Consider the following 15,154-nt stretch of genomic DNA (forward strand, 5'->3'; position numbering starts at 1 on the left):
CTGTTTTCAATTTTACAAAAGAAGATGACAAGCACAATCCTTAAAACTCAGACCTACTTTGTTCTCTTCCTGTTCATGAACCATGTCTTCATGGTCTTAGAAGCTCGTCCATTGAGCATAATTGAGAAAGAAAACTCAGCCACAGGAGAAGAAGTGGTGGTGGATTTCTTTGATTGGTTATCTGTGGGATTAGGAGAAATCAAGCAATCTGGGCCAAGTCCTGGTGTGGGACACAAATTCACCAACAGTGACACCCTTGGAGGGATTAAGGATTCAGGTCCAAGTCCCGGAGGGAAGGGTCATGAATTTACTGACAGTGAGACCCTTGGCGGAATTAAGAACTCTGGTCCATCCCCTGGCAAGGGACACTAATTAATGTGTTCCCTGCACAGGCCTGCCACTTTTAGCAGCTGATCAAGTTTCTCAGTCAGATTAATTAATTGATTCATTCATTTGTTTTTTGTTTTTCTGTTATCTTTTTTTGTTACTTCACTATTCAATTCATGCTGTAACAGTCCAATTAATGTATACTTTAGATGGTTCTGAGTTCTGACGAGGTTTAACTAATGCTTAATGACTCAACATTTCACTGGCACATCGATTAATTATAGTAACTGAAAAGCAAAACTAGATTTAGTTTTGATAAATTATCAATCCAAACATGAATTTGTTGCTGTTGTAATTCAAAAGTTAGCATAAGCCAGCCCGCTCTAAAAGGGTTAAATTACCGCCGACTTATACGACCAACATCAATGGAAATTGGAAAGTGTTAACTTCAAGCTGTTTAACATCACTCACAATGCCAACTAGGGATGGCAATGAGTCTCGGACTCATAAGGTACCCGCTAAAAATACTCACAATGGGTAGGTAAAAACCCGCTAGATGGGTATGGGGTTGGGTATGGGTAATTACCCGCAAAAAATAATGGGTACGGGTGCGGGTATAGGTACTATAGTACCCAACCCGCCCCATACCCGCACACACTTTGTTAGTTATTTTTATTATAGATACTACACACTTGGAAGTATATATATCAACAAACTTAATTAAAGTTATAACTTTCTAACTAACTCTTTTAAAAATGAATGATTTCAGTTATTAAATATTTGAATAGTCTTTTGTATTTAATGCTCTTTGTTTTATAATAGCTGTTATATTATTTTCTATTTGGTGAATAAAAATTGTATTTTCGTTAACTATATTGCGGGTAATGGGTATGGGTACGGGTATATAGGTGTCAAGAGGGTACGGGGACGGACATTTAAATTGTTACCCACACGGGTATGGGGACGGGTACGGGTATCTTCTGAAAATGCGGATACGGGAATGGGTATTATAGTACCCTACCCAAACCCTACCTATTTGCATCCCTAATGCCAACGCTAAAATGTCTATAACATCAATTTTTGTATTGTTAACCTAAACTTTCAGCTTACATTGTTGTGTGTTTTTCTTTTAGTCTGAATTCATCTTATCGATGAAGCGATAAACAAAAATACCAACATCCAAAATAGTATAGTTAAGTTATATCCCTCTGCTATGAGTCCTTCCAGCTATTGCAGGAAAGTTATTTCTCTCATGAAAATCACGACTTGAGAAAGTTGACTTTATATCCATTTGATAAGGTCAAAAGTCAAGTGTCCCTTCTATTTAAGAGAATCATTGAGTGATGCAAGAGAGATCGTCTCTTTGTATTCAATAGCTTCTTTCTGTGTAATAAAGAAATCCACGTTTCCCTTGAAGCTTTTTTTTAAAAAAAATCTTAAACACCTATTTAAATCCAATAGATTTAGAATCATGAAGAAACTTCGGTGATAGTGGTAAGAGCTGAGGACATATGAGTTAGGGAGAAAAAAGTCTAGAGATCGATGTCTGGAAATGTAATTTATTTTTCCAATGTAAAAAAAATCATGATAAAGCACCCATACCATTATTCTTAGTCCACTCTTCAAATAGATTATTATAAAAAGTCTAAATGTAATTTTTATTTGGATGTGGCGTGCATCTTATGTTAAAACTATTATCTTTCAAAAAATAATAATTATAAATAATGGATAGATCTTCTAAATCTTTGTGAGTGTCTACTGGAAGAACATTACCACATCACTAATGCATTGATTAGTTTATGAGAGAAAAACAGAAATAAAAGATGAGCAAAAGAAAAAGAGAAGAAAAGGATAATTTGTAAATTATTTAGTGTGATGAGAAGTATTAGCAACATATTTTTTTTAACACAACTTACACAAAGCTCTCTATGATTAGTATATTTACAAATTAGTCAATATATTTCTCCCCCTTATTAAAAATTTAGGCTTAAATACTCTTTTGGTCCTTGAAATTGTAAAGGGAATCAAATCTGATCCCTGTAAAATTTTCGCATCAAATTGGGTCCCTGAAATTGTTTTTTTAATCTAATTAAGTCCTTTTGCTCAATTTTGACTAGTCAACGGTCCAGTGGAAAGCCTAGTCAGCTAAGGATGGCCACATGCACTTTTTTCACATCAATTTTAGTCCCTTAAAAAATATTTTAATCAATTTTAGTCCTTGTTCTTCCACCTTCCTTTTCCACCTTCTTCCTCTTCCTCCATAACTCAAATCCTTAAACCTAGAAATTCAAAACCCTAAAAAAAACTATATGTTTATCACATTCACCTTGTTCTTCCTTTTGAATTTATGTGATTTGAGTTATGGAGGAAAAGGAAGAAGGTAGGGATGGGAATGGGTCTTGGACCCATAGGGTACCCGCAAAAAATACCCACTATGGGTAGGGTAAAAACCCGCTAGATGGGTATGGGGTTGGGTATGGGTAATTACCCGCAAAAGGTAATGGGTATGGGTGCGGATATGGGTACTATAATACCCAACCCGCCCCATACCCGCACACACATATTATTATTATTATTATTATTATTATTATTATCATTTTATTTTTTTTATTTTTTTTTAGTATTATATGAACAAATTAACTTAAGCTATAGCTTTCAAACTTAATTATTTTAAAAAATAGGTGACTATTTAAAGTATTCATAATCATTGCTAATTTACTCCCACTTATTTTTAAAAGGCTTAAATACTCTGTAGGTCCCTGAAATTGTACCCCGTATCAAAATAAGTCCCTGAAAAAAAAATTTCCGATTCCGGGTCCCTAGAAAAATTTGTTTGATCAAAATAAGTCCCTACGCCAGAGAAGACAGTGGTTGCCTCCTCATTGTTTCCACAAACCATGAAATAACATGTTTAAAACACTCCTAGACCTTCATATATCTGATCTGGGCGAAGAAATCGCAAGAAACAAAGCTAAAACGAAGAAACCGAGAAGCTCCATAAATTCCGGCGAGAAGAAATCAACTTGCGACTGGCCTTTTCTCTTCAACTGTGACGACCCAGCCCACGAGACCACCACCACTGAGTTCCTGAGGACGAGACGAAGCCGGCCCAACACCCTGGTCGTAGCGCCGCCATGACCGTCGTCGTCAACCACCGTCTTCTCCGGCGTAGGGACTTATTCTGATTAAAAAAACAATTCCAGGGATCCGGAATCGGAAAAAAAATTTCAGGGACTTATTTTGATACGGGGTACAATTTCAAGGACCCCTAGAGTATTTAAGCCTTTTTAAAATTAGTAAGTTAATAACCTACAACTTTAGGACTATATTATAAATCCAAAATTAAAAATTAAGTTATATCTTTCTTGCTTATTCGCTCTAAAAAAATATATTCTTAGTTGAATGATTTTATTTGTTACGTAGATAATCTTTTGTATTTATATTAGTGTTTTTTATTTAAAAAGTTAGTTGTATTTTTTGTTTTCTATTAAAAAAAATAGTGAAAAATATATTTTGGTTAGCTAAATTGCGGGTAATGGGCACGGGTACGGGCATATAGGTACTCAGAGGGTACGGGGACGGGCATTCAAGTTGCTACCCACGCGGGTATGGGGACGGGTACGGGTAATTTTTTAAAACGCGGGTACGGGGATGGGTACTATAGTACCCTACCCAGACCCTACTCATTGTCATCCCTAGAAGAAGGTGAAAGTGGAAGAACATGAAGGTGGAAGAACAGAAACTAAAATTGATTAAAATACGTTTTAAGGGACTAAAATTGATGTGAAAAAATCCACGTGGCCGTCCTTAGCTGACTAGGCTTGCCACTGGACTGTTGACCGGTCAAAATTGAGCAAAAGGAGTTAATTAGATTAAAAAAACAATTTTAGGGACCCAATTTGATGCGAAAATTTTACAAGGACCAGATTTGATTTCCTTTACAATTTTAAGGACCAAAAGGTTATTTAAGCCAAAAACTTATTAAAATGTGTGTTGACTTTTGTGTTTGAAAAATGTGTTACTAGCATTCCTCTCCTTCTGTTTAGTTGCATTTGATTGATCAGCAGCAGGAGAGTGAGTTCTTCGCCGGTGATCTGAAAGCTTGGGTTATGAAGAACCTATAATCAAATTGTCTGCACTCGCTGGGCAGAAGCGGCCCTCCAGAGTTCGCTCTCCTCCTTTGGGCAATATGGAAGTCGCATGCAAATTTTGTCTTCCAGGGAGCTCCGTTTGATTTGAGGTGCTTGATACCTGTGGCCATGAAAACAAAGCTGGACTACGCCCATAGCTTGCGTGTTCTCCAGGATCCAGTCGCGGGTAGCGCTCGTCGTTATGAGATGGTTGAGATTGGTTGGGATCCCCCGCCTGATGCTTGGCTAAAATGCAATGCTGATGGTTCTGTTCGTGGTCCAGCCAATTCAGCGGGTTGTGGAGGTGTGTGTCGCGACCACCACGACAACTGGGTGTTTGGTTTTAGTCGGAACCTGGGCTCATCCAACGTCCTTTGGACTGAGCTTTGGGCGATATTCACCATGGTGACTCTGACCTGGGATAGAGGTTGGCGTAGGATCATGGTTGAGAGTGACTCTCTAGTTGCAGTGAATCTGATAAATGAGGGTTGTGCTATCCTTCACCCGTACGCGTCCCTTGTGAATCAGATCCGTGTCTACCTGGCTCGGAATTGGAATGTTGTTTGTGTTCATGTCCGACGTGAGGCGAACCAAGTTGCTGATTGCCTGGCAAATGCTTCTCATGCCCTCAGTTTGGGGTTACACTGCTATGAAACCCCTCCTCCTAGTTGCTTGAATCTCTTGTTATTTAATCGGTTGGGGATCACTTTCCCCCGCACTATCTTAGTATAGTCCTTTTTAGCTTTCGGGCATAGCCCTCCATGTAACCAAAAAAAAAAGTGAGAAGAATGAATGTTACCTTGAGGAAAAATGATTTTTTACAATATATTTATAAATAAATTAATATGTATGATTGTAATAGAGAGATAAAATGGATATAAGTGTATGAATTTATACTCTCACTCATTTCTCCAAATGAAACCCATAAAAAAGTGTAGTGTACACCACATATCTCTCTCATATATCTTTCTCATGGATACCAAACAAGAGTGATGTCATTCACACTTAGAAACACTTACACCTACTGGGCAAAAAAAGAATTAGTACTTCACAATCAATTAAATGAGTTGTCTAAATCACCTAAACTAAATATAGTGTTAAATAAATTATCCTAATTTTAGTTGGCACAATAATATTTTAACCTGTGTCATAAGCAAGAATTTCTATGGCGTTTGTCATATATTGGCCCACCTAAGAGATGATAGTTTTAACCAAAGTAAATCTTTGGTGATTTCAATCCTTATAATTAAAGCCTTTTTTTTGATAACCTTATAATTAAATCCATAAAATCTATATCTATATACTTTAGAAAAGAGGAAGGTTGTGAGCCCCACTTAGCTGATTTGGCACTCCAAGAATAACTCTCACCCAACCTCCCTCTTTGCTTGACAAGTGTCAATCCCTCCTTCATTCTGAGCAATTTATTACAAGCCCATTTTCTTTGATTTAGGTAGTGAGGTCCATCATCGACAACCTTGATTTTGCTTGATTTTTTGTTTTTAATGCTAATTTTTTTTTTCATTTAAAATATAAATTAGAATTGATTACATTTAATGCTTGACTTTTTATTTATTAAAAATAAAAACCGTGAAATTGAATTTGAGATTCAAATTCATACAAGTTTTATTTTTGAAGGTTACAAAATTTAATACTGATATTAATTATGAGAATTTGATTTGATTTATTTGATTAAAACTGTTTTACTTCTCTAAAATAAAAATTCAAATTTGAATAAAAAGAATTAGAATTGATTACATTTAATGCTTGACTTTTCATTCATTAAAATTAAAAACCATGAAATTGAATTCGGATTCAAATTCAGACAAGTTTTATTTTCGGATGTTACAAAATTTAATGTCGATATTAATTATGAGGATTTAATTTTATTTATTTTATTAAAATTGTTTTAATTCTCCAAAATAAAAATTCAAATTTGAATGAAAAAAAATTGGGAATGTTCAAATTTGAATCAAAATATTCTTTTAATATTGTTTTAATTAGCATTGATTCCATTTAATGCTATCGAATTTGAGCATGTTCGAATGAAAAAAAATTCAAATTTAGTCATCATATTCAAATAAAGACATTGGAATGAAAAAAATATATTTTAAATGAAAAGTCAATGGAATATTCTTTTCACCTTTAGTCATCGTTAACCCTAATTTCAACTCAACTATATATACTCCCTTAAGCTGCCCCTCTCCTCCATCATTCCATCTATTTTACAACACTTGATATCTTTGAAATTAACCTTTTTTCTGATGGCTGCTAGAATCGACGATCTTGCCAGAATCGGCGCCTCCAAAGAGAACTAGACTATTGTTGCAAAGGTGAATCGTTTATGGCTAAGTCCGAGCTTATATGGTTCAAAGCTTCCCTTTTCGATGGACATGGTTCTTATGGATGACAAGGTATAGCATTTTTTTAATTACGCACCCTGTTTTAATATCAATTTTTTATGGTTGGCAAATCTCTTATCTTTTTTACTTTTTAATTTCCAGGGTTGTGAGATTCATGCTTCAGTTAGGAAGACTCTGATTTATCGATTTCAGTCTTTGCTAAGTGAAGGACGCGTATATCAGATTCATGCTAAGTGAAGGACGCGCATATTTCACGCTTTCTCCATCTTTACTAAGACACTAGCTGCGGGAGAAATTGTCTTCTGAAATATGAAATTAGTTGAATAAATTTCTCCATCTCTACTAGGCATAGCCCACAAATTTTCTGGTATGTGAAATTAGTTGAATAAATTTCTATCTGTTCTATTTGATGACTAATTTCAACTGTAGTAGTTTCACCAAAAGAACATTGGTGCTCACATTTTAATATTTTCTATGGCTTTAGTTTAAAGCAATGAGAGTTGGTGTTCAACATGAAATATATTTGTTGACACATGTCAGAAGCATGTGAAGCCTTCATAATTTAAATAAGAGGAATGCATATATAGATTTTTTGGTTCACATTTAGTTTCAGGAAAGCATTTTGAAAGCTTAATTTGATTTTGGTTTCTGTTTAGTCCTACTACTCTTGCTTTGCAGACTAAAAGTATTGAGGGTCCTAGGTGCAAAATTTTCAGCTGATTTTGTTGCAGGAACTCTAGCAAATGGATCTAAATGTTCGTTAGAGTTTGTTTGTTTCTGTAGATTTAGAGTTAGTGTGTCACTGAAGTTTATCGGTTTCTATTTATCTCTTTTCCCGCACAAACTTTAGAGACAAAGTTGGGGATACAAAGGTTTTGCTTTGCTCATATATGCTTTTCATTTAGAAAATTGAATTGGTATAGTTGAGACGTTCAATTGATATATCTGATTATGGATATTCCACTTTCGGATATGCCTTGTCTAAGTATTTTTTCTTTTACGGATATCTGAAAAACTCCTAAAATTTTCTATCTTTTAGGATTTTCCTATTTTAAGAGCAAACACTAAGACTATTTATTTCTTTATTTGCAAATACAAGCACACCAGCTTCATACTTTTTCTTATGTTGTTCCTTTCATTGTGAAATTGTTTTTGTGAAATTGTCCTGGATGAATATAACCATCACTTGAATTGAACTGAGGGTGTTTAAGCTACATATTAGGCAAGGAACTGGAGTTGAAATAGAGAAGTCATTGAAGTGGTGAAGAGAAAATACATTGAGGATTATGAGAGTGCTTGGCTTGGAGGAAAGAGTTTGTTGCTGACAGCCTGACACCATTGTAGAAGAAGATTTTTGGGGTTTAATGAGCTACAAGGAAGATTTTATCAAAATCGATGAAGTTATTTAATAGTGTAAAACAATAAATTTCAGTAATTGGCATTAAATATTTTCACTGAATGCAAATTTAACGGTGGGAGCCTTGACAGAAGGCATTCACCTCCATGTTATGGACTCTTTTCCTTTTGTGGGTTTCAAGGTATAAAAAATTTAATAGTGTAAAACAATAAATTTCAGTAATTGGCATTAAATATTTTCACTGAATGCAAATTTAACGGTGGGAGCCTTGACAGAAGGCATTCACCTCCATGTTATGGACTCTTTTCCTTTTGTGGGTTTCAAGGTATAAAAAAGATGTGAATGAATTATTTACCCCCATGTTAGGGACATGATAAAGGTTGAAAGATGAATTAATGAACTGTAGTAGTATCTCTTTTTTACAGTGTTTGTGGTGCTTCCTTTTTTTTACCGTGTCTGTTAGTGATGCTATTTAATTTCTGATGCTATCTAAATTGAGGAGCTGAAAAGGAAAATTGTGCTACTTGGGGAGTTAGAAAAATAAACAAAGAGGAGGTTAAAAGAATAAACTGGATAGTGGGTTAATAGAATATTGAATAAACTAATAATTGAAAAATATATTTAAATTAATGTTATAATTTTTGGAATATATATCTATCTATCTATAATAATATTCAAATGAGAGGAGGTTAGAAGAATAAACTAGACATGTGCATTTTCCACAAGGATTCGGCTGAAGTGTCCCTTCCCCAACAAATGAAAGTTTATTTTTCATTTGATTGAAAATATATTTTAATAATTTCAGTTTTATAAGTATTTTCAAATTTTAGAGCGTGTCCATATTCAAAATCTTATTATTTATTTTTTCTTTTAAATGATTTTTTTTTCTCCTCAATTGTAAGGAAAAGTTCTCCATGCATTGCGTACCAATCACATAATGTCGTAAGAGCATTAAAAAATATTAATATATAACATATTTTTATTTATGTTTAGGTTACAGGGTGTAAAGCTCATAGAGGGAATATTTTAAATAAAAAATACTTTAGTGTAAGAAAAAGAAGCTTTAATATAATTTGTTTTTTTTAATGTTTCTATAAATAATCTTAAGAGTAAATATATATTTAAGTATGAAATTTTAATAATAGAAATATGTTATAAAATATTTTTTTATTTACGTTCAAATTACACGGTAAAAAACTCATACGGGAATAGACTTTATACAATATTATTTTCAAATTTATAAATAACTTTAATATAATTTCACTCATTTTTCATAATTATTTACTAATGTTAGATGTGTATGTGAATATAAGTATTTTCTAATTTCTTAAGTGCATTGTTTTCTTTATCAATCATGTGAAAAAATTATGTGCATTGAACGAGTAAAAATGACCCAAATTGATTGACAGTGAATTTGCTAAAGTAATGTATAGGTACATGTTTAAAAGACAAGAGAAAATTATCCATGCAGGGTAAAGAGTTAATACATATTATATTGTTTTATGTTTAAATTACAATGTTATAAGTTCTAATGGGGAAGAGCATTTTACATGATAATACTTACATGTAAAAATTAATAGGAAAATAAATTTTGATAATATTGCTTTATTTTACAATGTAGTTTCATATTAAAAGTGTTTTGCATAAAACTAAAGTCTATTATTATTTTAATTTTTTTCAAATTACAGGGCAGAAAACTCCCATGAGGAAGAACATTTTAGCACAAAAATGCTTTAATGTTAAATTTAATAAGAAAATAAAATTTCATATCATTTAATAACACTTTTCATACTTATTTTGATAATTTCAGGAGTAAATTTATGTAAAAAAAAATTAGATTTTGTGTCGGTAGTATTTCATATATTATGGCGTGGTGTTGTTTTATTTTGTTTTTACAAAAATGGTAGAACGTAGAGAAAATACAGGGCAGGGCGTCAGTGCCTTGCTGGAGAGGCTAGTAGAGGCCCACTCCTAGAAGGAGCGTCGGTGGATCTCCCCGAGGAGGGTTGCCTACCAACTAGAATTTTACTGACCCCAGGGGATTATAACCCTCGATCTTTGGGAGGTGAGAGCTAAATCTAGAACCTAAAGTCAGTTGTGCCAACCCATGTTGGTTGTGGTGTGGTTTTATTGAATACTCATATTTGTCATATTTTAATTCCATCAAGTTAAAATCTCAGCAAAATTGAGTTTTTAGCATGTCAAATTTGTATAAACCTATTTACTAGTCCATGTCCCAAACACAAGAGAAAATTTCAACGTGCAACACATGGGTAAAATAATAAACAAAGTGGCAAGAGACTTGATTTTATATACACATCAAATTCCTTAATCTAGGGGATTTATGATTTTATAATCAATTTTCATCTATATTGTGCCAACCCATTTTGGTTGTGGTGTTGTTTTATGGAATACTCATATTTGTCACATTTTAATTCCATCAAGTTAAAATCTCAGCAAAATCGAGTTTTTAGCATGTTAAATTTGTATAAACCTATTTATTAATCCATGTCCCAAACAAAAGAGAAAATTTCGCCGTGCGTTAAAAATCACTAGTAACAATATAATTTTCATAAAACTTTGCATGACTAATAACCTCAAGTGTCTTCTCTTTCTTGAATGTGATTCAGGATAGACACAATGCTTGGTTGTCCGCGGTGTTTTATATCTTTGGCCTTGAGAACTCTTATCTTGCATAAATCATAGTTAGTGGAGAAGGGTTTGAAAAGCGTATGCTCTTGGTCACTGAGAAATTCTCTGCCTTTCAGATTGTCTAAATGTCGTAGAGGTTTTCCAGTCGAATGTGGACGTGTCTACATATTGGGCATGAGATATCATCACTAAAATTAAAGTCATGCTTGCTTGAGGATGGAATGTCAGGAGGATTGAGGGAAAAGAACAATGCATATGATTTCTTGACCAGACAAGCTTCGCGTGAAGACACTCTGCCTCGTGTATGGAGGCTTTCTCTGTCTAATATTATTGTGTCCTTGATGCAATAGACTAACTTTTTGTTTGTCTTTTAATCTTCCTCTTATCACAAAAAGAAACTCTAAAGTATCTTCATAAATCAATACAATGAAATCTATACTCTTAATATTTGGATCCGGATTCTCTTAAGTGTTAATTTTTCAAGTTTCCTCAAATTGGTATTTTGTAACTGTTTCAGTATTTCTCTTCATGTCTATTATAAACTCTTTAGATATTTATAAAAAAAAAATAGACACAATATTTTCCTTGACAAGTCTTTATATTTTAATGGTATAACCGTGGGCAACATGAAAATTGGACTTGAGCTTTGATTATCAACTCATACAACTTGGACCCGTAAATTCCCCCCCCCCTTTTTTTTTCTCTTTTCTTCAATAAGGATACTCTTTCTTGAATAACTATACTCTTATATACCCTTTTTTTTTCACCAGAACTAAAATCTAAATTGATTTTGTGAAATCAGAACCTCCTAAGATGTTTCCTCCATGGGAAAATTAGCATGCTGACGATTTTTGAAGTTTTGAATAGATAAAGACCATTTATTTATTTATTTCTCTTTACTTCAATAAGTATACTCTATTTCTTGAATAACTACTCTTATATGCACTTTTTTTCACCGGAACTAAAATCTAAATTGAATTTGTGAAATCAGAACCTCCTAAGATGTTTCCTCCATGGGAAAATTAGTATGCTGACGATTTTTTGAAGTTTGAATATATAAAACCATTTATTTCAGGTCATCTTCCACGTTTGAACGTGCCCACCAGAATATACATTTGAGTCAAGACACACCAAATGCTAATAATTAACCATCCATGCTTACCATGCTATAAAAAGGACTTCATGCTGCACAAGTACATCATTCATAAACTTCCTTCTTCACAAAGACCCAAAATTTGCAATATTCTCTAATTGCCTTCCTCTGTTTTCAACTTCAAAAAAGATGACAAGCACCATCCTCAAAACTCAGGCCTTCTTAGTTCTCTTCCTCTTTATGAACCATGCCTTAATGGTCTTAGAAGATCGTCCACTGAGTGTAGTTGAGAGAGGAAACTCAGCTGCCGGAGGAGAAGTGGAAGATTTCTTTGACTGGTTATCTGTGGGATTGGGAGCAATCAAGCAATCTGGACCAAGCCCTGGTGTGGGTCACAAATTCACCAACAGTGACACCCTTGGAGGGATTAAGGATTCGGGTCCTAGTTCCGGAGGGAAGGGTCATGAATTTACCAACAGTTACACTCTTGGAGGGATTAAGAACTCTGGTCCATCCCCTGGGGGGAAAGGACACTAATGTGTTCTCTGCACCCTTCAGTTTAGTGACACCGCCTTGTCTTGCTTGCAAGCAAGTTTAAGATTCATTCATTCCTTAATTCCTTTTGTCTACAATTAATTCTTTTTTTTTTCACTTCACTATTCCTTATGTAATACCTCGAGACACCAGTAACAAATTGTGCTTTTGATAGTTCTTGGTGAATGTAAAGAATCAAGCATAACAGACTACATAGACCGAATTGCTTGCCGCTTTTAAAGCAATCACTGCAGTCATCTAATATGAGACTGTTTTTTATGTCATTTTATTTTCAAATGGACCCAAGTTAGGTTTCTTACAAATTTAATTCATGGCAACCGTATATTTTGTTTTTAATTGTTGTGATCTGGGAGACATCAAGCTACCCGTTGACAAGGGGTAGGAGAGGATGGATCTGGACGTGTTGAAGGCGCTCCAAGTAGGCAAGGTCCCGGGAGGGGCTCCTGCAAGACACTCCGATGCTAAAGTCAGTGAGGGGAGTTGTAAGAATGGTGAAATTGGAGAGAATACGTTACCTTTAGATAGAAGGAGTGTTCCCTTTATATAGGAGAGGCAGGATTAGGGTTGGAGCCATGCAACGTCATGCATGGCTCGTACATGGGGGCATGGATCACCGTTGGATCCCCTGCAGAGGAACAGTGATCCAACGGTCTGGGGGGCCCTACGGATCTGCACCAGCCAACCTACTCCTAGGGTAGTTGGCCTAGGTCAACCCCTATGTAGTGGGCCCCGGGTTCCTTGTCCTCACCCTTAGTGGTGGGGCTCGGGAGTAGGGGGCTCTTGGCCTCCCCCAAACGGCCCCTTATCTGGGACTTTTGGTGGGTCCAGCCCTGTCCTAGGTCCCCTGTCCGTCCCCGGTCAGGGTTCCCGGAACATGTTGCAACCATTTTAACTTTGGGTTGAGGAGTAAATAGGTTCATTGCATAAACCCTATAGTTTCCTTTGCTTATTGTTCTGGGACGGGCAGAGCGCGCAAAGGGACGACCGGTCACCCTGAAGGGTCAGTGCCCGATCAGGGTTACCCGGGGAAGGTCCCAAGGGGTTGACCGGGGTAGGATGTCCGGGCCCTGTACCACAAGCAGGACGGCATCCTCCCCTGACCCAGGAACCTGGACCCCACCACCTAGGGGTTGACCTAGGCCCACCACCCTACAAAAGTAGGGTGGTTGGAAGGTGAGTCCCGAGGTAATCTAAGTCGTTGGATCACTGGAAACAACAGAAGGAGCAGAAGGATCCAACGACCCTTAGCCCACCGGTACGGACCATGCATGACGTTGCATGGCTCCAACCCTAATATCCCTGCGTGTATATAAGGGGGGCAACACATCCACTCCAAGGTACGTTATTCTCTTCACCTCACTACTCACTTACTCGATTCCCCTACTCACTTTGGCATTGGAGTCCCTTGCAGGAGCCCCTCCCAGGATCGCCCAGCTCGCCAGCACGCCAGTCCTACTGCCTTCCTGACTGCCCCAGCACCCCGTGATCTTCCCGATCACTTATGAAAGCAACTCTCTTTCAAAGTTTGACATATTCGCCTAGCTCTTTCTTTACCCTTCTTAGAAATCAATTTTGTTTTTAAAAAACCACTTTTCGATTCACTAATAAATTATTTTCTAAGTTTGTGCCGTTATAAAAACCAAATGGACGCATATGTTTGTGTGTTTGTGTTGTTTATCACGTAAAGGTGGACTCTTGGGGAAGATGATTGTTGTACCGAAGACAGTCATCGAATGGATAGGCCTAGTGAGTGCTTCCAATACAAGTGTCCCTGGCATCTAATTCTTCTGAGAGTTAGGACTGTCGTTCTCCTTAGACTCGACGACGGTGCTCGGCTGTGACTCACTTGAGAGTGTGGTGGTGCTAGCGTTGAACATCGAAAGTGCCTGCAAAAGAGACTCTAACGCTCAAGTACTCAGTGAGTGAGTAAGGAGAGAATTCATGAGACTTAGAAGAACTCAAGTAATGCTAAGAATGAATATCATGTTATGTAAATGAACAATAGAACCTATATTTTTAAGGTCGGTATTTGTGTCCAATGTTTCCATAGATGTAGGTGAAATCCTTAAGTGGAGCTTTCGGGGGCATGATTGACTTCGTGTCGTCATGCTTTATGTGTTTCATCTCAGCCCTTTGTATGGCCCGCTCGAACATTTTTCCAATTGGACTAGGGTGGTATGTTCCTGAACCAAGTCATGCATGTCGCCCTTATGGTGTATGCTTAAGAGCAAACCCTTATGAGTCGGCTACAATGTCGTCGACACTTATGGCTTAAGAGTCAACGGAACAACAAGAAACCGCAACAAATAATAGAACTGAAACAACATTAGTTTTTCTAAACCGGCTCAAACATGGTGGCTCAAACAACTATTGGAGAATCTAATGCCGAAGGTCACAACAATAAGCGATGGTTGAAGCCAAATGCAGGCTACTTGCTTCACGTTCAATGTCGATAGGACTATTAAGAGCGGTAATACTACTAGTTGTGGAGGAGTTCATTGAGATGATAACGACGAGTGGACCACGAGCATTTGTAACAACCTGGGTACCTCTAACCCCCTCTGCACTGAACTTTGTGCTATCCATACAACTATACATACTATACTAGAATATACCTTACCGCAAGTTGTGATCAGGAGCGATTGTTTGGAGGCAATTCAGTTGGTCTAACTCATTGCGA

This window comes from Lotus japonicus, chromosome 4 (genome assembly GCF_012489685.1).
Source record: "Lotus japonicus ecotype B-129 chromosome 4, LjGifu_v1.2".
Classification (NCBI taxonomy): domain Eukaryota; kingdom Viridiplantae; phylum Streptophyta; class Magnoliopsida; order Fabales; family Fabaceae; genus Lotus; species Lotus japonicus.